This window comes from Rhea pennata, chromosome 23 (assembly GCF_028389875.1).
Source record: "Rhea pennata isolate bPtePen1 chromosome 23, bPtePen1.pri, whole genome shotgun sequence".
Lineage (NCBI taxonomy): Eukaryota > Metazoa > Chordata > Aves > Rheiformes > Rheidae > Rhea > Rhea pennata.
In genome coordinates, this window is record NC_084685.1 from 1191875 (window position 1) to 1219296 (window position 27422).

Here is a 27422-nt window from a genome sequence, read left to right on the forward strand (position 1 = left end):
CTGTTCTTTTTTTCTTTTGTTCACATCTTGTCCCTATCCAGGTCAAACAGGCCCAGTTCCACCCCACAGGCAGGAAATAATACTGCACAGCTGAAAGCACCATACTATAAAAATGGGCTATAGTACCTGAAAGTAAAAACCCATGCGATTTATCGTCCAGCAGCATCTAAAGAGCCAGGAAAAGCAACTCTGGTATCATACACCTAATAATGTCAGCTACAAGTGCTCACAACTACCTCTGAATCATCTTGCTCATGATACATATGGGTAATATCAACCTTTGCATTCTTCCTAGCAGTATATGTGAGAGCCATATGGGCATAAAATATTCCCACTGGCAGACAAGTTACAGGCTGCTGCATGTTTCCCTGCACTTCATTTGATACAGGGTTTCCTCCATCCTCCCGTAGGAGTGGTGGTAGGACATCCAAGTCAGTACCTTTTCAGGAGCTCTCCTTAAATTGCTTTCCTGCTTTCCAGGAATTAGATCTCCTGACCAAAAGACTGGCACTGCCATTCAGAAATCTCCACAAAGATTCCTGTGAACTCTGCAAAAAAACAGGGATCGTTTCAAAGGCCATCCCAGAAAATGAGCTCATGGATCCACTACCACAGGAAACCGGTTACTCCTACAGCTTTCTTTCTGGAAGAGAATCATAGAATCGGTAAGATTGGAAGGGACCTCTGGAGATCATCTAGTCTAACCTCCCTGCTCAGCAGGGTCACTTAGAGCGTGGTAGGCAGGGTTGCATCCAGACGGGCTTTCAATATCTCCGGAGAAGGAGACTCCACAACCTCTCTGGGCAACCTGGTCCAGTGCTCTGTCACTCTCACAGTGAAGAAATTCCTCCTCACATTCAGGTGGAACTTCCTGTGGTTTGTTTTTTGCCCATTGCCTCTTGTCCTGTCACATGGGACAACTGAAAAGAGTTTAGCCCCATCCCTTTGACACCCTCCCTTCAGGTATTTGTACACATTGATAAGATCCCCTCTCAGTCTTCTCTTCCCCAGGCTAAAGAGGCCCAGCTCTCACAGTCGTTCCTCAGAGGACAGACGCTCCAGCCCTCTGATCATCCTCATAGCCCTACGCTGGACTCTCTCCAGTAGCTCCATGTCTCTCTTGTTCTGGGGAGCCCAGAACTGGACACAGGACTCGAGATGAGGCCTCCCCAGGGCTGAGGAGAGGGGTAGGATCACCTCTCTTACTGCCAACACTCTTCCTAATGCACCCCAGGACACCATTGGCCTTCCTGGCCACAAGGGCACATTGCTGGCTCACGGTCAACTTGTCATCCACCAGCACTCCCAGGTCCTTCTCTGCAGAGCTGCTCTCCAGAAGGTCAGCCCCCAGCTTGTACTGCTGCCTAGGGTTATTTCTCCTTAGGTGCAGGACTCTACACTTGCCCTTGTTGAACCTCAGGAGGTTCCTCTCCGCCCAGCTCTCCAGCCTGTCCACGTCTCTCTGAATGGCAGCACAGCCCTCTGGTGCATCAGCCACTCCTCCCAGCTTGGTATCACCAGCAAACTTGCTGGGGAGGCACTCTGTCCCCTCATCCAGGTCCTTGATGAAAATGTTGAACAGGATGGGACCCAGTACTGAGCCCTGGGGGACGCCACTAGCCACAGGCCTCCAGCTAAACTCTGCATCACTGATGACAACCCTCTGAGCTCTGCCTTTCAGCCAGTTCTCAATCCACCTCACTGTCCACTCCTCTAACTGGCACTTCCTGAGCTTCTCTAGGAGGATGTGATGGGAGACAGTGTCAAAAGCCTGGCTGAAGTCAAGGTACACAACGTCCACTGCTCTTTCCTCGTCTACCCAGCCAGTCATTCCATCATAGAAGGCTATCAGATTGGTTAAGCAGGATTTCCCCTTCGTGAATCCGTGCTGGCTACTCCTGACCACCTCCTTTTCCTCCACATGCTTGGAAATGACATCCAGAATGAGCTGTTCGATCACCTTTCCAGGAATGGAGGTGAGGCTCATGGGCCTATAGTTATCTGGGTCCTCTTTTTCGCCCTTTATGAAGACTGGAGTAAGAACCAAATGAATGAAATTTTTAGGTGGTAAAAAGAAAGTATTTTAGCTCTTTTCCATCCATCACAAGAATTACTCTAAGAGTTGTTATATCTACTGACTCCACTGAACTACTATGGCTACTGAACCATCTGTCACACAGAAAGGAAAGGATAGGCAAGCAACCTGCGTATGTGTGGGCACCTCCCCAGCCTTGGTACAGAAATGCAACACAGTATACTCCCAACAGATCTTAAGAAGTAGGAAAGGCAGTTTTTGTTAAAAGGAAATGCAAAGGCCCCCAAAAAGCTGCACTTCATGCTAGCACTGTTATCTAGAGGCCAACAGCAATGTGGCTTCAGGGCAAAGCCATCTAGGGAGACTAAATCTAAAAAAAAACTCCACCTAACAGCTCCCAGTACAGCACAATTATAGAGTAACGGGATGCCTCTCTCACTCACAAAATCACAGCTATCTCCAGTGTTCAGAGTGACAGCATGTGCTCGTAGCTTTCTAATGTATTCCCCTATTAAGAATTTTCTCTGTGATTAGCGTGGCTGCTCTCCTCACGGTTCAAAGTGCATTTTAGAAAAAAGCAGAAGTTCTGCTCATCAACCTGAAGCACAAGATCTCAGGTTGCCTGCTGCTGCCAGATGCATGGGAGCAACTCTGAAAGCCATAGTGACCTGCAGTGATTCATCCAGGAAAGGTTGTCTGGCATCATACTGAACCCCAGCCCGCCATTATTAGGCTTCCCCACCCACCGTTTGCTGCCTTTGTGATAGATTGTTTGCAAAGTTAGCCTTATGGTCTATCTTCAACATTATTTTGGATGCCTTATGGAAATAAAGCAGTATTTTAAAAATCTGTTGCTGCAGCAATGGCTCCCTGGCCTCAGACCATATGATGATATTCCAAAAGGAACCTGGCGCTTTCCATTTTTCTGAGCAAGTCTACCCATGAAGATATCATTTGACAGTATTTGTTCAAAGACTTCCTTGAGTCCCTTTTTTCTGCTGCTCATTTATCACAAGGTTTACTTGCTTGATGTCCATGCTCTGACAAAAATATCAGTTTCCTACAAGTGCTGAGACCTTGCATGTGTGGCAGTTTGGATCCCCATACTTTGGTCTGCTTCACTTGTTTAAGCAAGTACAGTGAGTCTGTTGCCACTTGCTGTGGAATGTCCCAAACTGTCCTAACACTGCAGCTGCTCAGTGCTGGCTGAGTTAGACTAATGTCCTCTCACTCCCAGTTGCATATTCCCCTTCTGCTACACACACCCTCACATGTACACCTACTCTCATGTATTCACATTGGACTGATCTGGGCTAAAACTATCCTCACTAAAGAAAAGAAAGAGCAGCCAGGTAAGGCAGCTACACAAGGGAGTACACAATAGGAACAAGGGTGAAAATGAGCAACATACAAGCAAGAAGGATGAGACAGAAGAAGGCAGCATCTCTCTGTCAGTGAAATTTCTGACTGCCCACAACTGCTGGGAGACGTCTTAAGGAAAATGGTAACAGAGCTCTTATTAGCTCTCACCTACATAAGCACTTCAGAGGAAATGGATTTACCTCCAAAAATCTTCCTGGATCTGCACCTCAACTTTGAACTTCACCACCCTCGAGAAGCAAGTGCCCCTGCTTGTCACCTGCAATGGAGCAACTACCCACAGTGCCATATTACATCAAAAACGTCCCCTGTCACATTACTAAAATCACTTGAATATACTCTGATATTCAGGGTTGTAGAGACAAGGTCTAACTGTGAAGAACTACAGATGAAACTTCCAAATCTGAGCAAAGAAATGAATGGTGAAAATCAGTACAGATTAGCAAAAAATTATGCATATGGGGAAAAAAATCCTAACTTTACATAGAAAATAATGGGCTCTGAGCTTAGTGCACCCACACAGGAAGGAGGTATTCAGTCTATTATAAGCAGTGCCATGAAAATACCAGATCATTGCTCCACAGTGGTCAAAATTCAAATCCATTACTGCAACTTACTAGGAAAGAAGTATAGCACAAAAAAAAAAAAAGAAAACATAAATATGCCACCATATAATCCATGGTTTGCTGGCATCTCAAATGTTGTTAACAGTTCTGATTTCACCTCAGCCTATGTGGCCAGCTACAAAAGATATGCAAGAAGGATGATCAAATGTATGGCTTCTGCAGAGGAAACCACTGACAGACTAGATCTTTTTAGCCTGGAAAAGGAGAAGACTCAAGGGGAATATGACAGACACCTATAAAATTATGAATAGTCTGGAGAGAATGGATAAGGATCAAATGTTCCCTGTCTCTACAAAGTCACAACAAACAGGAGGTGGTGCTCTTTGTGACATGCAGTTAAACTGCTGGACTTTGCCACAGGATGCTGTGGATGCTAAAAGTTTACATGGGTTTGGGGCATGCTAATGAAGCAATCCAAGAGACCTCTTCTGGGAGTTAGTAGATCCACAGAAATCACACGCAGCTCTGTAATTCTCTGTGCCATAAGAGGCTGGAAGAGCACTCATGAACTACTGTGCATTTGCCTTGTTTCTATGCTCTTCCCTGGGGCCCTGTTCTTGGCCACCATCAAAATACTGGACTAGATACACCTGTGTTCTGATCCAAGACAAACATAGTGGCCTTAGGTAAAAGAGTTGAGCCCAGCTTATAATCACAAAAAGAAGGAAAAACTGCCCTGCTAGATTTGCATCAGGTATTGGAGAAAAAAGACTTAAGGCAGACATGGAAACCAAGGATAGTAAGTCTTCATTGACAGGTCTCCACTATCTCTGGCAAGCTAGACAAAGCATCAGTTATGGTTTGCTTTGTGACTTCTACTGGATGAAAAACCTACATCATGCAATAGCACAGCTTAACAGTAAGAGTAAAGAACAGACTCATCTCCATTCACTGGCTGGCTTTCAGCGCACTCCTGCAGGCAGCCAGAACTGTAAGATGAAGCCAAACAAACCCATATCCAGTCTGCTACTTCGCAGAAAAATCCTCTAATCTTGAGGTTGTCACACAAGGTAACACAGGTGACCTACTCTTGTCCTTCATAGAAGGCTTGGTATTTAAAATTCAAAGAGGGCTGTGCATGACCAAACAGCTAGAATATGTAGTCTGATGCTGGACACAGGTACCTTAGCACTAGCTTTCTTAAAATTCAGTATCTGTTTCAGAAGGGCTCTGACTCCACATACAGCTGGAGGTGGAGGCCCTCTAAGGAGAGAGGAGCACACACCTTCACAGAGGGAATGCTCTGATCTCATGTCACAACCTAAGGCAGAGTTGTCAACAGATTATTTAACAAGCTAATTGGCATTTTTTTTTTCTAAGAGGATAGTTTTCTGCCAGCCTGGATGAACAAGATTCTGCTTATCTACAAAAGCAACATATAATCCTTCTTACTGGTCTAAACTCCCATAAAGGAGACCATTCCCAGTCTAGGGAGATTTTCATCTCTTAAAACCATGCTGTATTTGGCTGAGTCTGAAGCATTAAGAATGTAGGTTTGTGAAAAAGGAGAAAGATCTGGGAGCTACAGATTTGTATCAGTGCTGGTAACAACTTTAACCCTTGTTGAACTGGGTAAGAGTCACACTGGATACCTGAAACAATAGATTTTTAAGCTATCTTGACTTTAATACTTTAACTCTCTCCCATGTGGATTCTCATGAATCAGATTGGAAAACACATCTCTGGATGAAACCACCATCAGCAAGGAGGGCCAGAACTCCCTGAAACTCTTCACCAGTTTAGTGTGAAAATAAGGAGTCTTCAATAATGACAGCCAGAGATTGCAGGAACTGCTATGGGAGTTCATACAAAGGACTGTATAGTCCAAAACCTGTTTCCGAACATGGCCAGCACAAGTTGCTGAGGGAAGAATATAGGAAACAGTAAAAGTATAGAATAATCTTTCCTCTCTAATGTTTTCCTAGCATATTTCACCATCAGGTCTGTTCAGCAGTTCATCAACAACATTAATGACAAAGCAGAATGGAGACTGAGGCATTTTATAGATTTCATCAAGCCAAGAGGGATGGCATGCACAGAACACAGAATAATCTTAACACAGAGGAGGAGTTAAAAATCCGAACTGAAATTCACCATCGGCCACATCCTGCACTACAGAAAAAAAAGCACCCAAATAGAGAACAAATACAGAGGTAAGAGTAGACTATGACCTACCTACAACGTCATCCTTTTGTGAACAAGGCAAGTCACACTCTGGGATATGTTAAGACTAGAACTGTACACAAGGCAGGCAAGGTAATTTTTGTTTTTCTCAGCACTACAGGGCCCGAGATACAGTACTGTATTCAAGGATCAGCTACAGGGTTGTCCTCTGGGGTGAGCTCCATTGCCACACTAAGAGATGCAGTACCATATTCAGAAGCCAGCTAGACTAAGAAGCCAGAGGCCACTGCATGCTGTACTGAAGATGCAACCACATCTTCACTGTAGGCCAGGCTCAGCTGCAGAGCTCTGTTCAGCCTGTGCAGCCAGTGTAAGAGTCCAGACACCCTCTACAGATAACGAAGTGTGGGCAGCATTGCCAGATAACTGTTCATCTGATCCTTGGCTGGTGCCTAAGGTGGGATGAATGGCCCATTGAACATGCTAATGTTGCTCTAGTGACTACAGAGGGAGCTTAAAGCTACATCTGTATTAGTACATTAGAATTGCTTAAGACTGTTTTCTGGCCTCAAGGCCAACTAGTAATGGAATGAGCTCCCTTCATATTATTAAACTCTCTTAGCTTCCAAAAAAAGGATGCCTGCATCCAGTGTTACACTCCCTCTTGGAAATCAGCACACTTGTATGCCTCTCTGAAGTGCCTGTACACAAACACATGCAGCATGGGAAATAAACAGGAGCAATTAAGAGCTCTGTGTGCAGCCACAGGGCTATGATCTCATTGTGATGAGGGACATGTGGTGGGATAGCCTGCATAACTGCTATGCTGCAATGGATGGATACAGGGTCTTTAGGAAGGATAGGCCAGGAAGGTGAGGAGGGGGAGTTGCCCTTCATGTGAGAGAGAGCTGGAATGAATGGAGCTCTCCCTGGGGGTGGATGATAGGCTGGCTCAGAGCTTACGGGTAAGGATTAAGGGGCAGAGCAACATGGCTGACACAGATGTGAGTGTTTGCTACAAGCCAGGAAGTAATAGATGAGGCCTTCTACAGACAGCTAGAAGTAGCCTCATGTTTCCATGCCCTGGTCCTCATGGGGGACTCCAACCACCCTGCTGTCTGCTGGAGGGACTGCATAGCAAGGCACAAGCAATCCAGGAGATTCCTAGATGATAACAACAAACTGATGACAACTTCCTGATACAGGTGATAGAAGAGCCAATGCTCTTCTGGACCTTGTACTTACAAACAAGGAAGGGCTGGTTGGAAATGTGAAGGTTGGGGGTGACTTTGGTTGCAGTGATCATGAGATGGTGGAGTTCAGGATCATGAGAAGTGAGAGCAGGGCAAAAAGCAGGATTACAGCCCTGCAGTTCAGGAGAGCTGACTCTGGCCTCTTCACAGACCTGCTTGGAAGAATCCCATGTAATAGGGTCCTAGAAGGAAGAGGGGTCCAAGAAAGCTGATTGATATTCAAGGATCTCCTCCTCCAAGCTCAGGAACTGTCCATCCAATGGGAAAGAAGTCAAGCAAAGAGGGTAGGATACCTACACAGATGAAAAAGGAGCTCCTGGCAAAACTGAAACAGAAGAAGAAAGCAAACAGAAGGTGGAAGCAGACAGGTGATCTAGGAGGAATAATAGGGATGTTGTAAGAGTGTGCAGGGATGGGGCTAGGAAGACCAAAGTCCATCTGAAGTTTAATCTGGCAAGGGATGTCAAAGACATCAAGAAGGGCTTCTATAAATACATCAGCAACAAAAGGAAGACTAGGGGAAATGTGGGCCTGTTGCTGAATAGGGCAGGGGCCCTGGTGACAAAGGACACAGAAAAGGCTGAGGTATTGAGTGCCTTCTCTGCCTCAGTCTTTACTGGCAAGCTCAACCCTCAGGAATCCTAGGCCCTGGAGACCAGAGATAAAGTCTGGAGAAAGGAAAACTTCCCCCGGGTCGAGGAGGATCAGGTTAGGAATCACCTAAGCAAATTGAATATACACAAATCCCTGGGTCCTGGTCAGATCGTGCTGAGGGAGCTGCCCAATGTCAAAGTAATAACACTCTAATTTCTCTTTGAAAGGTCATGGAGAAGTACCTGTGGATTGCAACTCCACTTTTCAAACAAAGCAAGAAGGAAGAATCAGGAAACTACAGGACAGCCTCTTCTGTCTCGGAAAGGTGATGGAACAGCTCATCCTGGACGCAATTTCCAAGCTTCTGAAGTACAAGAAGGTTCTCCTTGTACTTCATGTACTGCTGAAGGAGTAGTCAGTGTGGATTCACAAAGGGGAAGTCATGCCTAACTAAACCAGAAGTCTTCCGTGATGGAATGATGAGCTGGATAGGTGAGGGGAGAACAGTGGGTATTGTCTACCCTGACTTCAGCAAGGCTTTCAACGCAGCTTCCCATAGTATCCCCAAAGGCAAACTGAAGAAGTATGGGCTAGAGGAGCAGTGAGGTAGACTAAAAACTGGTTGAATTGCAGAGCTCAGAGGGTTGTCATCAGCAGCACAGAGTCTAGCTGGAGGCCTGTAGCTAACAGTGTCCCTCAGGGATCAAGACTAAATCCAATCACGTTCAACTTATTCATCAATGACCTGGATGATGGGATAGAGTGCCCCCTCAACAAGTTTGCTGACAATACTGAACTGGGAGGAGTGTCTATGTTGCCATTCAGAATGACCTGGACAGTTGGAGAAATGGGCAGACAGGAACCTCATGAAGTTCAATAAAGGGAACTGCAAAGTCCTGCACCTAGGGAGGAATAACCCCATGCACCAGGACAGGCTAGAGGAAAACCGTCTAGAAAGCAACTCTTCAGAGAAGGACCTGGGAGTCCTGGCGGACAAGTTGACCATGAGCCACCAACGTGCCCCTGTGGTGGTGAAGGTCAACAGTATCCTAGACTGCATTAGGAAGAGCATTGCCAGCAAGTAGAGGGAGGTGATCCTTGCCCTCTTCTCAGCACTGGTGAGGCCACATCTGGAGTCCTGTGTCCAGTTCTGGGCTCTCCAGGACAAGAGAAACATGGAGCTACTGCAAGTCCAGTGAAGGGCTATCAAGATGATTAAGGGACTGGAGCACCTCTCACAGGAGGAAAAGCTGAGAAAGGTGAGACTTTTTTTAACCTGGAGAAAACTCAGAGGAGATCTTACGAATGTGTTTAAATATCTGAGGGGAGGTGTAAAGAAGATCAGGCCAGATTCTTCTCAGTGGCACCCAGCAACAGGATGAGAGCAATGGGCACAAACTGAAACACAGGAAGATCTGTCTGAACACATGGAAAATCTTGTTTACTGTGAGGGTGACTGAGCACTGGGACAGGTTGCCCAGGAGTTATGGAGCCTCCATCCTTGGAGATACTTGACAGCCACCTGGACATGATCCTGGGCATTCTGCTCTGGGTGACCCTGCTTGAGCAGGGGAGTTGGTCTAGAGGTCTCTACAGGTCCCTTCTAACCTCAACCACTCTGTGATTCTGTGAAAAAGAGATGGTCCTTGCCTGTGCTAACTCCAGACCAACCCCCAGACACTGTCTGGGAAAGTTTTCATTGGTTCATGTCAAATTATGCCAAGGACTATACAAGCATATAGGAGTAGCGACAATGGTCCCTTACTCAGTATTGTCCCCTAGCACTGTTTAATTTACTAACAGGGGGAATCTTTTGTGAAAAGATTAGATAAATGGCCAACTTTTAGCTAAATTTAGGGAAACGAGTCCTGTCCTCTCTGCAAACCTTGACCTGTGCTTCCTTTTACTCCATGTACTCACAAACTAGTTCTAAGCAACCCTGGAAGGCGCCACAGAGACCCTCTGACTAATGCCATGACAGAACAAGGAAATAAACAGAAACTAAGAACAATTTTTAATCATTTTAGATTTAAAGGAATGTTTAATTTTTCATTAATCTTTATTAGTAAAACTTTAGTTCAGATACTCAGCTGACATTTAGGACTAACTGATGTCTTAAAATTCAGTAGCCTTATACCTTTGTACATTCACTGAGACAGACTGTAGGTATATCTTCAAGCAACACCAGTAAGTCCTCCTGTAATGTCCCCAGAACTGCATGCAACTAAACACCAGAATCATTTTTAAAGAAAGAAAGACAATAAATGTAATATTTGAACTCCACAATACAGCAAATTCTTTTAAGGGAAAAAGCATAAACTCAATTTTAAATGCTCCTTTGTTGGCCAACCCTTAAAAATCACTATCATTTCTATTCACCCACTAAACAGATCATCCCCACTGCCTGAAAGAAACATGACCATCAGAATTCCAAAATAAGTAAAAATTTTATCCCAAGCCTCTAGGAAGTTATATTTGCTGGAGGGAACCCCCTTCAGTGTACACCACTGCTTCCCTAGGCTTGTTTGCAATAAAATTTCCTTGGCCTGGCGGACATCTAAAACACAGTCTACTCAGCTGCAAATTCAGCATTTACCCTGCTATATTCTCAGATATAGAACATACAGCTGCTGGCACTGTTTCAGGATACTACACTACACAGGGATATCTAGACAGCAGTACTGCATCCTGATATTCTGTAATACCATTCAACAGTTCATCCAGACCTGCACTTGCAGCAAAAAATGCATGAGGCTGAACTGAGGCCCCAGTTAGCAACAAACCAAACAGCTGGAAGGGCCCCCTGAGGAAGCAAGAAGAGATGAGCCAGGTTACAGGTGTCATCAAGGATGCTTTCAGAGCAAAGCAGGGTTTAGACTTGATTCGAATGGTGAACTTCTTGAGGCAGGGACTGTGTCTTTACATGAGCCCATGGTGCACTGTATACATACACACTGGAAGCAGCAGAACTGCATTAACTCACAGATATGTACAAGCCCAGCCATACCTAAAGCTCTGCACGGCTCAGAAGCTTCTAGGCAAGTATTTGTTAGAAAGGGAAGAGCCAGCTGAGGAACCCCAGAGGTTAACGTTGCTGGCACTAAGAGATTAGTAAGAAGCCTTTTGAAACTTCTCTGGCATGAAGCTCTGGTCAGTTTAGGTTACAACATCATACTGTAGGACTCTTCTACACTAACAACAGCACCCAGCTAACAATGTTACGTCAAAGTGAGAAGTACTCTGCAGCTCTGCCTCTCGTTCCTTCTGCAATCCATGAAATCCACACAGTTTTAAAGCAAGACCTTGTGTGCTCTCAGCTACATCAAGAATCTGTCGATGGCACTGAGCCTCTCTCAGAGGAGCTTCTTGGGTGTTCTGCAAGAACAAACATTGTCAGCTCACATCTGTACCTAGCCAAGCTCCTTGCTACACCGACAGGGAGGCTCATTCAGGATCCAGCACAACAGCAGGCAGACAAGACTCGGCATGATTAACAAATCAGGAAGCCTTGCCTTTCAGCTGAACAGGAATGGCAGATACCCCACCCACTTACACAGGCACTGACTCACAGATATGCAGCAGAGCAGCTAAATGCCCGTGTGATTTCTCCTTGAAGTCATTTGAATCAGGAGGACTTCAGATATGCAGTTTCACGACTACTAGCACAGGTAAATGAAGGCTGGTTCGCTAATATACTGTGAATAATCTTTGACTCCTTCACAGTCATCCAACACAAGCTCTCGGGAACTCTGTTCTCCAGCTGAATCGCAAACATTATGATCTTGGACTTCCTTATGACAACAGGCCCTTTTTTTTCTGAGCTCCTACTCTACCACTTTAGATGTTTTTTTTTTTTTTAACTAGCAAACATAAAGTCAAATGAAAGGTGGTAGATGGCTACATATACTGGAAGATTTTAACAAAAGTCTTTTCTGTTCAGTTTATTGCCAAAAATACCCTCTGGTAACAAAAAGGTAAATAACTTAGAACCAAATGACAGTCTGGATCTTTTTGCCTCTATGACAGCATACTTGTAGCTGTTGTCACTTGTACACGTTAACCTCAAAATTAATTTTTTCCCTGAAATTTATGGTGAATACAGGATTGTGCTTTAGATTTTCTGGTTTTATTACTGGAAAGACTATTTTGATTCTTTTAGCTATAATCACAACACTGAAATCAAAGACCAAGAGTAAGATGCTGTCTGCCCACAGCTCCAAAATCCTAAAAGAAAACTTTGGAAATGCAAACTCAGTAGAGACTGTCAATACTGGAATACAAAGCAGTACTTCTGCTATGGGTACTGACATCCAACATATTCCCTAAAGTGTTAAAAAATAATGTAGCTGCCTGTTGGTCTCTGTCATTCCTCAGAAGGGATGCCCGTAGCAGTGCAGAGTCCAGCAGCTAGCAATGGAAAGGGAAATTTGGAAACAGGGTCCAGGCTGCTACAGGGGAGTGAAGGCAGCCAAGCAGATGGACCATGCACTCTCCTGTTGCCCTCCATGCACAGTGACGAAGCTCTGAGCCAAGCTCTCAGTATGGTGTAGGGCAATCATGCCAGTCCACAAGGAAAACAAATCACCCATGAATATTGTCAGAATGTTTTCACTTACAGGCTGAGCATCTCAAAACCGTGACGAGCATTTTGCGTACAGTACATGTAGCACTGCACCAAAAGCTAGGCAAATTGCCAATAAACATGACAGGATCCCACTGCACTGGGAGGCACAGACCAAACGTGTCCACTGTGCTACAGATCTCGCAGTGGATCGAGAACTACCAGTGAACAGACTCTATTGTCCATGACATAGGAGGTGTAAAGTTTGGCAACTGCTTTAGGGATTTATCAGCTAGTGCTGGGAATCTTCTTAATGCACAAGAGGGCCAAAGGGATATCTGGCATCTGGCCCCTCTTTCAAGAAAGGGGCCCAATTTATTTCACATTAACTTTGAGAAAGCGCTTCTTTTGACTTCATGAGCACTGACCTGGCCCAAAAAAAACCCCCCACCAAACAAAAAACAACAACAAAAAAAAGGGCCATAGCTTCCTAGGAAGATCTGCCTTAGAGTCCAGCTGCCTCCTTTGTTTGGAATCAAGAGGTGTGGGCTAGGATTTCTAGCGGGAAGGCACTACTCCCACAGACAAGGCTGAATACACCACTAACTTCAAAGTTTGTTCTGCTCCTGCAAATCTCTCTTCCACAGGGCTAAAGCTGAAAGGGTTATAGATGCCCAATCAACTCATGACTATCCAGTAAAAACCTTGTTCCAAATTCTCAGTTTCACTCTGATCAAAAACTAGTAATCTTGAAATACCTAAATAACAAGAAAGAGCTCTATGGGTCAGCTTCATCTGATGGACAACAGATAACAGGTACTCTTTGGACAGAAGATGGACAAAATCCCTCTGTTGCTCTTGAAGCATCCACATTTCTATAAGCATAACATAAGATATTGAGGGAATTAGCAAGTTTAATGGCAAGCATCAATTTATCTAAATCTCTTTGTAAGTGAAGATCAGAGTCAACAGAGGACATATGCCTTTCTGATATTGTTTAAGAAGTGGAGAGTGAAAAATCAGCAGCAGAGGGTCACTCTTTACCATTTTTCAGGGCCAAGCTGGCTAACGTCTCTCCCTGTTTCATTATTTATGTGTCCCTTTTCCCTTGGATTCCCTAGACTGAAGGAAGGAAGGATGTTTCACAGGAAGGAAGGACTGACTTGGCTGTATGAAGACTGGACCACATCGTTTCCCCCACTGAGCTCTTGCTTCCTACAGAGGAGAGAAGAAGTGGGAAACCCAGGTTTTCTGTCCAAATTTTGTTGCCAGTAAGCAGATGAAGCCAATCCAAGTATTACAGAACCCAATCCAGCCTCCTGCTCCAAACAGGTCATTATCAAAGCTGGAGCAGGGCTGTGCTCAAATTTTGTAAATCTCCAAGGATGGAGGTGCCACAACCTCTGGTGCCCTGTTCCAATGTATAACCAGTCTCACAGTGAAGATCTTTTTTCCTTTATGTCCAGGTAGAATTTCCCATGGTAACATGGGAACTTTTATCTTGCCTCTCACTCTTTCACTGTGCACCTCTGAGAAGAATTTTAACTTCATCTTCTCTACAACATCCCTCTAGATAATGAAGACTCTAACTATATCCTCCTTTCACCTTCTCTTTTCCAGGAAGCTCAGTTCTCTCAGCCTCTCGTGCCATGTGCTCCAGCCCCCAGTGATCTCAGCATCCCCCTCCACTGAATTCCTGGGACAGAATACTCCAGACACAGCCTCACCAGTACTGGGGAGAAAATAACCATCTTCCTTGACTGCTGTCTGTGCTCTTATTTATGTAGCCCAACAAGCAGTCAGCCTTCACTGCCACATTCACTGCTGACACTTTTCTGACTCCTGTTCAACTTGCTACCTACCAAGTCCTTTTTGTGCAGAGGAAGGTACTCTTTGTATCCAGCAGCTCCACGGAAGCTGTTTGATGAATCTGCATTAGCATGCAGTGGCATGGGGCTGAGGGTACAGGGCTGCTTCTAGCCACAGGAATTTTTGAGGTGAGAAAGTACTGGCCAGACAGTGGCTCCTCTTTCTCCAACTTAACATTCATCCATACCACACACAGCTCATACACAACAGCAGAGTACAACTGGGCTCCAAAGCAAGGACTGTGCTGAGCACTCACAACCAGGGAAGCTCTAGTCCCTGAGCAGAAGTCCCTGGAGATACCCAGGACAGATATCTCTCAAAAGAGAGCTCTGCACTGCAAACTAGCCCAAATTGTGAGCAATGAAGGCAAAATTGAATGGTGCTATCCTATGGGTAAGTGTTTCAGAGAAGGCTTCTGTTATACGACAGCCAAGAAAAGAGTGCTGAAAAAATGGTCTTACCACTACTGCTACTCTGAGGAGATATAAGGAAGGTGACCAAGGTGCCAGGACTGTTGTACTGTATTCAAGGTGCCACACTGTTGGCACAGGAAGAAGCTGCCATCCCACCCTCAGTGACAGCAAAAATAAAAATAGGAATAGTCAAAGCAGACAACAGGGCATGACTGTTTTTCTATACCCAGCAGGTTGCTGTTTTACTCTGCCTGTGCTTAAAGCCAGTCTTACGTCTATATTTAGCATACAGGTACGAGGAAGCTCGAGTTTGCTGTCTATACTTTGAAGAGACCAAGCATCCAAGAAGCCCCATTTCCCAGTCACTGTGGGAAAATGATCCCCCCCCCCAGCAGTTCATATTATTGCTCCTGCATTCACCTTCACAAATGCACGATTTGCCTTCCCAAAACACTGATGACCTTGTGCTCTCTCCTCCCTGCATGGTACCTCTGTGATGATTTATTTCCTCAGACAAAAAGATGCCTTATTTCAAACTGTGCCTCCTACTGCTGTGCTCTGCCGAGTGCAAAAAGCTACTTGAATGCAACATGCAGAGAATTTAAAAGCACATGCAGTTTATGACATTTTATAGCCAAATCTCACACAAACATCAACACCTATGTGCTATATAGCATACCTTAATGTTAAGACATTAATCGTATTTAACAATATTAAAAAACAACCCCAAATAGTACATATACAGGATATTATATAAACAACAGAATGAGAAGCTTCATTATGATTTCTTGTCTGCTCTCTGCTCAATTTCTCATCATAATGCAGTACTAACTGTTGTTTTATTATCAGGAATTCTTGTTGACCATTAAAAATAGCCATATTTCCAAATGATTCACACTACCTGAAGAACTAAAGTTTTTTCAGGTCTGCTCCAGATCCTAGGTCAGGAATCTCCTTTCTATTCTGGTAAATTCCATTAAGATATCACATGTAACAACAAGTTCTTGAAGCAGTTTCATCAGATTTTCCCTTTAAGGTAACCCACTGCACTCCCACGTGAGGTAGAGGCACCTCAAAGACACAAGCTGGCTGAAAGTGCTGCAGTGAAATCAGATGATCAGCTCAAGCTTTGAGCCTCTGCAGCCTTCTTTCTGCTTCGGAAATGTGCCCTGTGATTTCCATACTAATCCAATGGGGAAGCCACAAGCCAGTGCGGCACTTTAAAAATCCAGGTAACACCTACAAGAGCAACTTAAATAAAAGCAATTTGCAGAACGGATGTGAAAAAGTCCAACAGCTCCTGCTGCAACACACTAACATGCAGCACTGCAGCAAAATCTGCTGTTCCCAGCTCTATGAAGCTGTGCCGCATGCAGCATTATGTGATGGAGCTGAGAGCACCAGTAAGCTAAGAGCTACCTTGTGAGGAGCCCTCAAACACATTTCTGAGCTAGGTGGTCACAAACAACACCAAACCAAGAAACATGGGTTTTCACTGCAAAAAATCTCATTTATGTTTACCAAAAAATAAAATTTAAAAGAATCCCCCAAACCCCTCAATTTTGCAATTTAAAGTTTCAAACCTCAAAAATGGCTAAATTAATGGGTTAATTTGGTACTAAGTGAGGTTTGATCCTATGGCCTGGGCTGTATGGGAGGTCAAACTATGACTTAATCTCCGACTTAAAAACCAATTAGCTAAGTAAATTCAGAGTCATAAATGTTTACATGCAGGGGCTAGTACATGCAGTGCAGATTAAAATCGTTAAAGCCTACACTTTCCCCTTCATGACTGAAAGGGGCCAAACCACCGCATGTTCCTCCCTGAACCAGGCAGATTGCGAGGGGGAGGTGAAGGAGCGTCTGATCTCCACTGTGTAGGTTCCTTTTATCCTGCCATTCCGAGAAGCCCATCTGCGAGAAGTGGGATCTGCCTGCAGAGCTGGGCCAGCCTGGCTGCTTCTTCCTCAAGGGGAACAGAGGCAAATTGGCACAGAGCTCAGCAGTGTTATGAACACCCTGTTCCCCGAGGGCTGGGGCAGCTCAGGAGAAGAGACATCTCAGAACCACTGGCATTATGCTGCCCTCAGGAGAAGAGGCGGCTCAGAACCACTGGCATTATGCTGCCATGGGCCAAGAAGCAATAACACAAAAGTTTCCATCTTACACCAAGTATTTAATTACATATCCTGGAAGCCCACTCAAGTTCGACCAGCCCAATTCCAAGCACAGTGAACAGATGAGACCTCAGATGGTAGAGTTCAGGAGTTGCTTTGAGGAGGAAACAGTTGACATTTGCTGAATTCAGTGCAGGTCTGACAAACTGGGCCAAAATCATTTGGACTTAAGTACAGGACCTTTTCTACTGAAGCACTCTAAACGTGAAGCCTGCACTACTGCCTGCCCAAACCCAGGTATTGCTTTGTGAGAGCAGGAGTTTTGCCAATGCAGTGTGCGCCGTCTAAAGTCACCATGAAAGCAACACGGTGGTAGAGATATGCAAACTCAGGCACATGCGTAGCAATAAGTAATACGATCAGGGAATGCTATGGGTGCAGAACTGACTTCACAGACTTTGGATCAGATCCTCGGAATGAAGTTGTAATTTTAAGATGGCCCTGCACTTCCCCAGCCCCTCACTGCTCATTTTTACCCCATGCACCCCTACGCTTGGCCCAACGAAAGCATCTATGCTGCAAACTAGGCCTGGGAAACACTCTAGCTTAAAACGGTGGGGAGGGCACCAGGACAAGAACGAACAACCATGGCAAATTCACTTTCTCTAGCAGTAGCACCAATCTGCACTGATTTAGCATCTTCTCGAACCACAACACAAGATGATGTAAAAATCATCCTCAAAGTTTGAGAGCTGTAGCAGTGAGCATCAGCCCCTGATCTGCCTGATACATCACACAGAAACAAACTTATCAGCTGATGTTTCCTTATGCTTAATAGTTGTGTATTTTGGCAACCTTATTCCTAAGCGAATAAGTGAGCCATTTCTTTCCTGGGGCTACTTGCATGAATTCTAATGGGTTCCACCATCATCACATGCTCATCCAACTCTCCCTGCTACAGACACTTCACTCATAACAAGAGACTGCACAGCACGCTCATCACTGAGTATAACAAAAAAACTGATTTAAATCTGCTAATTACTCTCTCTTCAACCTTTTATGATAACAGCACATTCCCCTCTCCAGGATTCGGTTTCTGTGAGAACCTCAAACCTTCAGCAATGAAAATGTAGAATTTGCTATACAACCATTGCAGGCAAGCACCAAAAGGTGCCTAGCGCTCTTTTACAGAGAAGGAAATAGAAACTGCTTCTCCACAGACAATGTGCTCCTGTGCAGACTTCTAGTGCACTTAGGCTGTTTGTTGCACCTGTTTCTCTTGCTCCACCCCCTGAAGAGGGTTAAAGGACACTGGTCTGAACTGTGCCTTACAAGAGTTTATCCTTCAAGATCAGGGCCTTGCAGTGGAACATCACTGCCAAAAATCTACGAAGACAAACTCAGAGCCATAAAAAGGCCTAAACTGCCACATTTTGATGGCTAAAATCCAATTGTTTAATTCATATTTGATCACCTCAACAAGATGATGCTCCAAAAATGCCTTTTACCCTAAAGGAAGTGCACACCTGCAGGGCTTCTTCACAATCAGGGTATTTATGAACATTCCTAACGCTAGCCAACGGTAAATGGTTTGTTGGTTTTCTGCCTCACTAAACCTGTCACCGTTTAAATTCTAAACCCCCAAATCTAGACCGACGTGACTGCCTACAACATCTACAGTGGGTGGTCTGAATGACCATACAGAGAATGCCTTTGTCTACTAACTTGGGCAGGCAGCAGAGCCTAGACAGGTGAGATGAATCCCATTTTTGGTAACCACTAAGAAAAGAAGAGATCAAATTGAAAGAATCAAAGCCCTCCAAAGATACCTAAAGCAGAGGGAACGACAGTATGGAAAGAGGAGGCAGACCGTGAGCACTGGAGATGCACAAAGCACTAGCAAGCACCACTTGCCCATCAACTGTCCCCAAGGATTTGGGAACACTTGTGCTTCTTTACTTTAGATGGCAGATCCAAACATTACCCAAGAAAAAAGAATATATAGTGGTCTTAGACTTGTGAAGACATAATTAGTAAAGCCATAACTACTGCAACTAGTACTGTCTTTCCTTTGCTGTGTGAAGTATGTATCGTCTTTCCTAACTGACCACACCTGCAGATGAAGGAAAGATTTCACATAGGATGAGCACAATCTCTGAGTGCCTGGATGCAATATTATCATAAAGCCACATTACGGAGTGTATTCACTAACCCATTTTAAACAACAAAATAACTCAGCCTGGATTACGACTAAAGGCATACCGTGCTTTTAAAAATTACCATCTCTGGTCACAGATGGACTTGAGACTATTCTTTTTTAACATGAGCAATTTTTGTCTCCACTTGCTAACTCACATTAAACAAATTTATTCAGTAACACACTCTCTATTTGGCCAAATTTTCAGAGTACAGAGAAAGCCAAAGGGGCTAGTGGAGAGATTGCATTGCCAAAGCTGATTTTGGCTTCCTATAAAGTAGAATCCAGTCAGATTGCCCTGAACAGAGTGAAAAAAATGTCACCGTTTACAGGATTATGAGGCAGCTGAGGCTGAAGTGCCACTCAGACAAGAATACAGGTATTACAAAGTTAGTTAACCTGCCAACTCTTAAATTATTCATTTCTTCTTTATCCCCTTATTCTGACTTGCTCCAGATTTTACAATGTCCAAAAAGAATATCCCAACCAACTTTCTAAAAGTCTCCTCCCCTCTGAGTAGTTGTCCTGTTAAAGAGAACTCACTGCCCTCGACTAGGCTCAGCAGCCAAGGACACAGTCTGGGATGCAGGCAACGCTCCTCGTCGCTGAAAGCTTTCCTGCGTCTCATCCCCTTATGGTCTTTTGGAGCCTTTTGGGAGCCAATTCAACTCACTAACTTGGCAGAAAACAACCTCAGGGAGAGAAAGAGTCTCATTTTCTGCTACATGAACAAGCTGAATCAGTCCAGTGAAGAAGAGCTGAAACACCGAAGCCAATGCAGCCATCCTCACTGCCGCAGAGCCTCAGCACAATGGAGGAATTATGCTTCCGCAAGTACCACTGCTGTTAAATAACCGCAGAACACATTACATCCATGGAAATGTGTCAATTGGCCATGGGCTTTATTAACTAGTCAAACTGTATAACTGCTGTTGGTTTTGCACTGATATATATAGTGGAAGTACTGAGAAATACTTTCTCTCTCTCCACTATCTAGTAGACAAGGAAATTCAGCCCAAAAATCATAGGCATATGGTAAGTAACTACATCTTTTCCGAACTCTGGACACCTGAGACAACTCCAGTGTTGTAAAAATACTTCCCCCTTTTACTGTCTTCACTATATGGTAGCATTTATGAGAGGTGCTTGGCTATCCAGACAGCTGCTCTGGTAAAGACTTTATATGAAATAACATCAGCACACACTGCAATTATTAGCTCTATTTCTATGATTTTTGCAGGCAATTTTAACAGCATTTACCCACCAATTAAAACCTAATCCCACCAGGCCTAACTCTAATGTGCTCATCCGTCACTTTGGCATGGTCACTTTAACTTGATTTAATTGGTTTAAAGGGTTCATATGCAGCATTAGAAAAAAAAATGCAAGTTTGCAGTGAAAATGTGGTCACCATGGACAACCACCAAAGATCTTCTATTCCCCAGGAGAGCCTTCAAGAAGAATTTGACTCAAATACCAGCACATGGGACCTCTGGCAAAGCCAAAGGCAGTATTTTAAGAAATTTAATGCCAAGAAAAAAAAAAGTTTTTGCAAAGTTAAAAATCAATGCATTCCCTCAAGGCAAGGGAGCAAAGAGGACTAAAGTTTTTAACAAAGGCAGAGCATCAGAAAAGCTCATACACAAAACAGAGAACATTAATAATAATACAGTAAAGGTGGGTGGGCTGGGAAAAAAAAGAGAATTTAGATAAATAAACAGTTACCAGGAAAGGGAGTATGTAGCTGCAGCAATAAAAAAAATGCTGATGCTTATTCACAGGGATCCCATGTCTGAAGTGCCTGGGAATCTCAAAAAGGTCAACTAAACTAAAAGAAGAGAAGAGGTCCAACAAACGCAATGCTGAAGGTACCCTAAGGTGCGATGTGCGTTTCATAATTAATTGGCATTTCTCTTGGGGGGAAAAAAAAATGTTAACGAGTTCCTCAAAGTAGTTTAAGATCCTTCCTGAAAACCACTTGCAGTAATTCCAGGAAAGGTTCAAACAGGCTTGACAAAAAGGTTACGTGCTTCCCATGCTGATGCGGAGCACGGCGGCCGCCTCCCCCGGAACAAAGTGGTCGCAAGATGCTCCCAAGGGCAGAAAGCGCTCGGCGCCCCCCCCCCGCCCCGGCCGGCCCCCCGCGCACCGTCTCCCGGCCCGGGGCCACCCTGCCGGGCCGGGCAGCCTTCAGCCCCACTCCGCGTCCGCTACGAGGGAAAAAAAAAAAAAGGAAAGAAAGAAAAAAAAAAAGAAAAGAAAGAAAAAGGAAAGTTTTGCTTTAATAACGCGGAAAATTCCTCGGAGTCAATTGAGCAAAAGCCGAGGCTGCCCTGAAGGCGATTCTGAGCAAAATCGCGATTTTCTGACGCAGCCTTCGCCACTTGTTGCTGCGTTTAAGCGGGCGAAGTCGCCGCGCGCCGGTGCGTTTTTCGCTGGAAAACTTCGCAGGGGCCCGGAGCTGGCGGGCGGGCGGCGGCCGCGGGGACCCGCCCGGCCCCGCCAGGGTTGGGGGGAAGCGGAGGCGGGGGGGAAGCCGAGTCGAGCCGGCTCCGGAGCAGCGCGGAGCCCTCGAGGCTGCCGGCGGGGCAGGCCGGGCGCGGGGCCCCGCGGGCGCAGCCGGCCGGGTGCGGCGGCGCGAGGTCCCGCCGCGGCCAACGCGGCCCCTGCGGCCCTGGGCGCCCGCCCGGCCGCCGCCGCCGCCGCGAGGAGCCGCTCGAAAGGGCTGTCTGCTGGCAACCGAAACAAAGCGAATGCCTCGAATTCCTTCCCACCCCATTAGTCTGGCAGCGGCGCGGAGCCCCGCAGCGGCCGCGGCTGGGGCAGGCAGCGCCCCGGCGGCCGCCGCCGCCGCCGCCGGTCCGCCCCGCGCCCGGCCCGCCCGCAGCGCCCACCTCCACCTACCTGGGCGGCCGCGCCGTGCCCGCCGCCCGCGGCGCGCTCTGGCCGCGCGGGCAGCGGCCGGGATAGCGCGGGCTCTGGCAGCCGCAGCCCGCCGCGCTCCGCGCTCCGGCTGCGGGCTGCGGACGGCTGACAATGAGAGGCGGGGACGCAGCACCGGGCTGGCGGCTTGACGTCAGGCGGGGGAGGGGAGGGGAGCGGCGGGGCCGGCGAGGGGGCGGGCGGTGAGGGGTCGCGGGCGCGGGGCGGCGGGGGCGGCCGCCGCGGCTCCGCACCGCCCGGCCCGGCCCGGCCCGGCCCGGCTCGCCGCGGCGCGGCACGGGGAGGCTCCCCGGCGCCCTCCGCCGGCGCCTCGGCCCGGCCGCCCCGCGCCCTCCTCTGTAGTTCGGAGGAGGCGGCGAGGGAACTTCGGCCATTTTAGGGGGAAGGAGGCGCGGGGCGGCCGCAGGGCTTGTCTGCGCCGCGGCGGCGGAGCTCCGCTTTGGGCCGCGGGCGCCCGGCCCCGAGGAGGCCGCGGGGCTGCGGTGGATGAGTTCGTTTTACACGCCAGGCAAAAGTCGGGACAACACTGTCCTCCGCGGTACCCCGGCAGGGACTGCACCCTGCCTGGTGTGGGGACCAGCTGCCTCAGCTGAGGAGCGGTGCTATACTGGGCGGAAAATGGGTACCCAGCTGAGGAGTGGTGCTATACTGGGTGGAAAATGGGTACCGTGTAAATCAGTCAAGGTTAGAGCAATGTCCCACAGCAATCTTCCAAGGGGAGTGTCGGAATAAAGCCATTTAACTAGTTTTAAGGTGGCTCTTGGTACGTTTGTGCACAGGAAGGCAGTTACTTGTGAAGCCAAGTGAGGGCCCTTGGGCCAGCCTTCCTGGGTTGTTTCTGCTGCAGCTGGCTGCACGCAAAGCCAGTTTGGGCATCGTCCTGGCATTTCTGGGCTCTTCAGACCGTTAGCTAAGTGACATTGCCTGTACTTTCCCAGACATGTCTTCTGCACTTGATACATAAGGGATTTACAAGAGATCTGTCTCCCTAAGAACAGGGGAGAAATCTGTATGGCACATGGCACAAGAGTATGAAAAGCAGTTTTATTCTCCAGGGCCTTTCTTTGCAGCTCCCCTTATATAGCATCCTTCTGAAAGTTTGGGACTCTGCGCTGGATTACGTGGTGAGCCAACTATGGTCATTTCCACTTCCAGGATGTGCAACCAGAAAACATTTAGTTGGACTCAGAGACAACAGAGCTTCCAGCAGCAAACAGGAAAAGCTACTCGAAGTGTTACTCTGCTGTAAGCAAGACAGAGGACTGATTTAACACTGACCTTTTGCTAGAGGGTGATGGACACTGAGGAATCATGGTTTGATGCTTTTGTGTAGCATTTGCCAGGAACTGCCCAAACCAGTCAACTGAGGACCCAGGTAGCAGATGAGGCATGCTTCCAGCCTGCTGGCCATGCAAATGCAGTTGGAAGTCTCAGAATACAATATCTTCTTTTGCTAGTAGGTACACTAGCTATAATTATATTTCTCACTCTATTTTAAAGCTATTTCAGGCAATGCCAAAGAGAGATACTTAGAATGCTAGGTGATTTAGCTTGTAATGCCCTAAGGGTAATATTGCTCATGTTGTCATAATAAGTTCAAATAGAACTCTTTTGTCCTGTTCATATAGCATAATCTGAAATATATTGTGTTTGAATGAAGTATTTACAGCTTAAAGAAAACTTGCTAGATTTACAGCTAAAATCCAAGCTCACACAAAGATGTAGAATGAACAAGATCTTGCTGGTTCTTATAGCTGAAATGGAGAAGGCTTGCTTCCAGTCATTCTAACTGATGAAAGTATCTGCTTTCATGAAACCTTACCTGAGCACCCACTTTCAACAGTGGAGGCACAGGGAACATGTTACATGCTCTACATAGTGCAACCATATTTAGCAGTTTTTTGATTCTCCTTATAGATTCCAAACTGGAATGAGGGAGGTTTGCTAATACAATACTAACTCTTGAAATACATCTGACAATGACATAGCTGGTATAATGGGCAGATTAAATGAAAAAAAAATCGATAAAGGGGTAGTTCTTGATTTTCACATGTGTAAATGCATGTGGTACAGCCTTGTCAGGGGTTGTGTGTATTAGAGCCTGGGACTCTATTCCACATTCTTCTTGAATTTGCTGTGTTGTGAGAGGAATGATGCTGTGCTTAGGTATTTTTTTAAGAGAGCATATAGCTCACTGTAACACTCATTGCTGCAGGATGATATTGGCACCAAAGGTTCATAGAAGGATGAATCAAACTAGGGAAAGAAAATTCTATCAGGCATTGTATAGATCATGAAGGTGCCTACTCTGAGTAAAGAAGAACCTGGAGAGATATTGGGAAAGTGTTGTTACATGTCTGGCCTATTCTTGTATTCTTCCTCAGGCATAAGCTACTTGCCATTGTCCTCATTGGGTCTCACAGTAAGAATGGCTGAAGGCCTGTCATAGAAGTCTAAATGCTGTCCTGGATGTGGAAAAGGAAAAGGAGGAGTGCAGCCACAGAGGTAGGATCCAACTCTATATAGAGGTCTCAATATGGAGAACATGGAAGAGTGTGGAGCATACAGATGCTTAGAGGAAGACTGACAAGATATTCAGATTGTCGTCTGTGAAATATTGTGTGATAAGTGCCAAAACCTGCGGTTATGAGGCCAGAGGTGAAGAGTGGCTTGGGACATATAGCTTCCGCAGAAAGCACTCATATTAGGAGCAAGATAAGGGATCTGGGGCACTCTCATCTCCTGGATCACTTTGTTGAGGGTTGGAGTGGGTAGACCACCCTGTATGCAAGGTGAGCAGGATGGGATCTACTTGATCTTGCTGACTGTAATCTAGGAGGTACCTGATATTGATGATGCTAGCCAGGACCAACCTCAGTATTCAGTGACCTCCACTGCTTGCATATCAAGATAGAATTGTATAATGAGGATTCTTCAAGACAATCCCATTTTGTGGCTGTAGCAAAACTGGATGTGAAAAGTATGTTCACATTCTGAGGAGGTCTGGAAAGATGAGTTCTTGAGGCAGGCCTCTCTGATGGATACAAAAGGACTGATAGGTCTTTTTGAGTCCTTGAATGTGGTTAAAGAAAGGCATATACCAGAATGTTCCATATAGACTGTCTGCACCAGGTAGAAGTTTCTGCAGCATCTGGGTATAGAAGATGTAGACCTGATGGTGACTGTAGACCCAACCCTGCACCACTTCTTCATGGAAGGCTCAAGACATTTGTATAGAGTTAGTGAGCCTTGGTTAGAAAAACTCCAGAATATTCTTTCTGTCTAGAAAGAGTACTGTACTGTGTTTTTCAACAAGCTATGTGCCAAGAGGTAACACCTATCTGGCCCAAAGTTACAGCAACCATGGATGTCAGGGGAGAAGAGGGGGTCTATGAGACAAGCTGCCCTTTTATCACAGAACTAATCTTGCAGGATGATTAAACTTAAATATAAATGTAGTCCAATTGGGAGTAAATTGACCTGTTTTTCTCCATATAAACTGTGGAAAGGCTCTTGTCCAAGTCTGGTAATGCCAGTACAACCCAGGAAGCAACCATCCGTGAGAGATCCTGACAGTACTTCTCCCCCCAGCATTTCTCCCTCCCGGTGTCATCTTGTTGATTCACCATGACAAAATCCCTGTGAAAGATTCATGAGGATCCAGGCATCTTAGGAACCTTGACAGCTGCTGAAGTGCATGCATTCTGGGCCTAGCATTGACATGCAGATGATTACATAGCAGTGCACTTTTGGCCATAGATACAGGAAGAACAGGTTCACCACTTTCCCACAAAGATTTTGGTGGAAATGGCTTAACTAGGCCCTTTTCTTCCCTTCTAGCCATCAGAGACTCAGAAGCTGCATTAAAATTAGAATACTGCAGGAATGCAGTGTTGAGAACACAATAGTGATGGAAAGTATCTCTGTAGTACAAAGACTCACCTGAGATCCCAAGGTGTTTAGTGATGCTGTTTGATGACATTTCATGGTGGATCCTTGTGATCAGGGAAACCATTCAGGAAACTGAACTCCTCCCCAAAGGGAAGGAAGGCATTGTGAAAGCTATGTGCCTGCTGCTCTCTGATAGCAAGTCACGTGTTGGCTACTTGGCCTTGCTGCTGATGGGGAGCCTGGGGGATAAGCTAAGACAGGGGCTAAGGAAAGGGCTTGTTTGTGCCATGAGGCTCAGCACCACCATTTTGGGTGCCAGGTTGCATATAGCAAGTGGGACCAGTAGCAAGGCTGGGTTAGCACCCTTAATCACTGGAAAGTTCAGCTGATATGTACTGAAGGCTCCCCCAAAGTGCCTCATCATCTAGGGACATCTCAAGGGCCCGACCTCACACAGCCTGTGTTTTTGTGCCCACTGCTGCTGGATTGTGGGACGGGGAGGCAAGGGGCCTTCTGGGGCCCAGTTCAGGGATGGGAAAATGATGCTGAGATAAGAGAAGCCAAAGCCCGCTGTCCAGAGGCATTTATTCCCCTGGGTGGCAGACATTGGAAATGGCAGCTAAGTCACAACTGTTGAAAAAGAGTCCTCTCAGGAACCCAGAGGTGATCCCTGTTCTGGCACTGACCAGAAATTTTGAAACCTCCTGTACCCCCAGCCTCCAGGAGGAGAGGGACAGTGACTTTCTCTGGCTGCCTATGGCCAGCTCCATCCCTCTGGTACTCTGTAGAGGAAGTCTCACCCCAAGGCAGAAGGGACTCATGGTCTGTCAATGTGCGTTTATAACACTTGTTCCCAGTTCAGCTCCCATCATTATGAAGATGGAAGTTTGATCACTTGTACGGATTCAGGTGCTCTAGCTGACATAATTCAGGAGAGGATGAGAAGGGGAGGGGCAGAAGTGGAGATGTGTCTTCCCAAGGCAGACCCTCTCCTTGATGTATCTTCCAGTAACATCCCTGAGGACCCCACGAGGTCACTGTCATTAGCAGAGTTGGCTGCAGTGAATGACATGGGATTGATCCTAGCATCCTGGTAGGCTACTTAGCTGCTATTGGGGGGACATCTGGGGAACCCAGGCTCCTAGTGTTTGTGCTGGTACCCTGCTTCAGGTTTTGGAAATTTCAGCACCCTTTCTCCAAGCCAAGAGACAGCCCTTCCAACCATGCCACTGATCTTGGAAGAGGAAGCATTGAATTTGCATCGTGCAATAGTGCAACCAATAGAGGCATACTTACTATACAGCATGGAGCACATTCCTAGACCTCCCATGCCACAAGCAGCCAGCTACATTTGGATGATGAAGTACTGCCAGAAGGAAAGCACAAGTCAGAAGGTAAACTCCATATCACCAAGCAGGG

General features: G+C 46.1%; 1 protein-coding gene across 4 annotated transcripts in view; it reads right to left on the bottom strand.

The window, feature by feature from the left end:
• LUZP1 (leucine zipper protein 1) overlaps positions 1-22156 on the bottom strand; it is an 87968-nt gene extending 65812 nt beyond the window's left edge. For all 4 annotated transcript variants that reach the window (XM_062593874.1, XM_062593875.1, XM_062593878.1 and 1 more), the window contains exon 1: positions 22074-22156. The gene's annotated coding sequence lies outside the window, so the exon portion shown is untranslated. The remainder of the gene's footprint in view (positions 1-22073) is intronic.
• Between the last annotated feature and the right edge of the window lie 5266 nt (positions 22157-27422).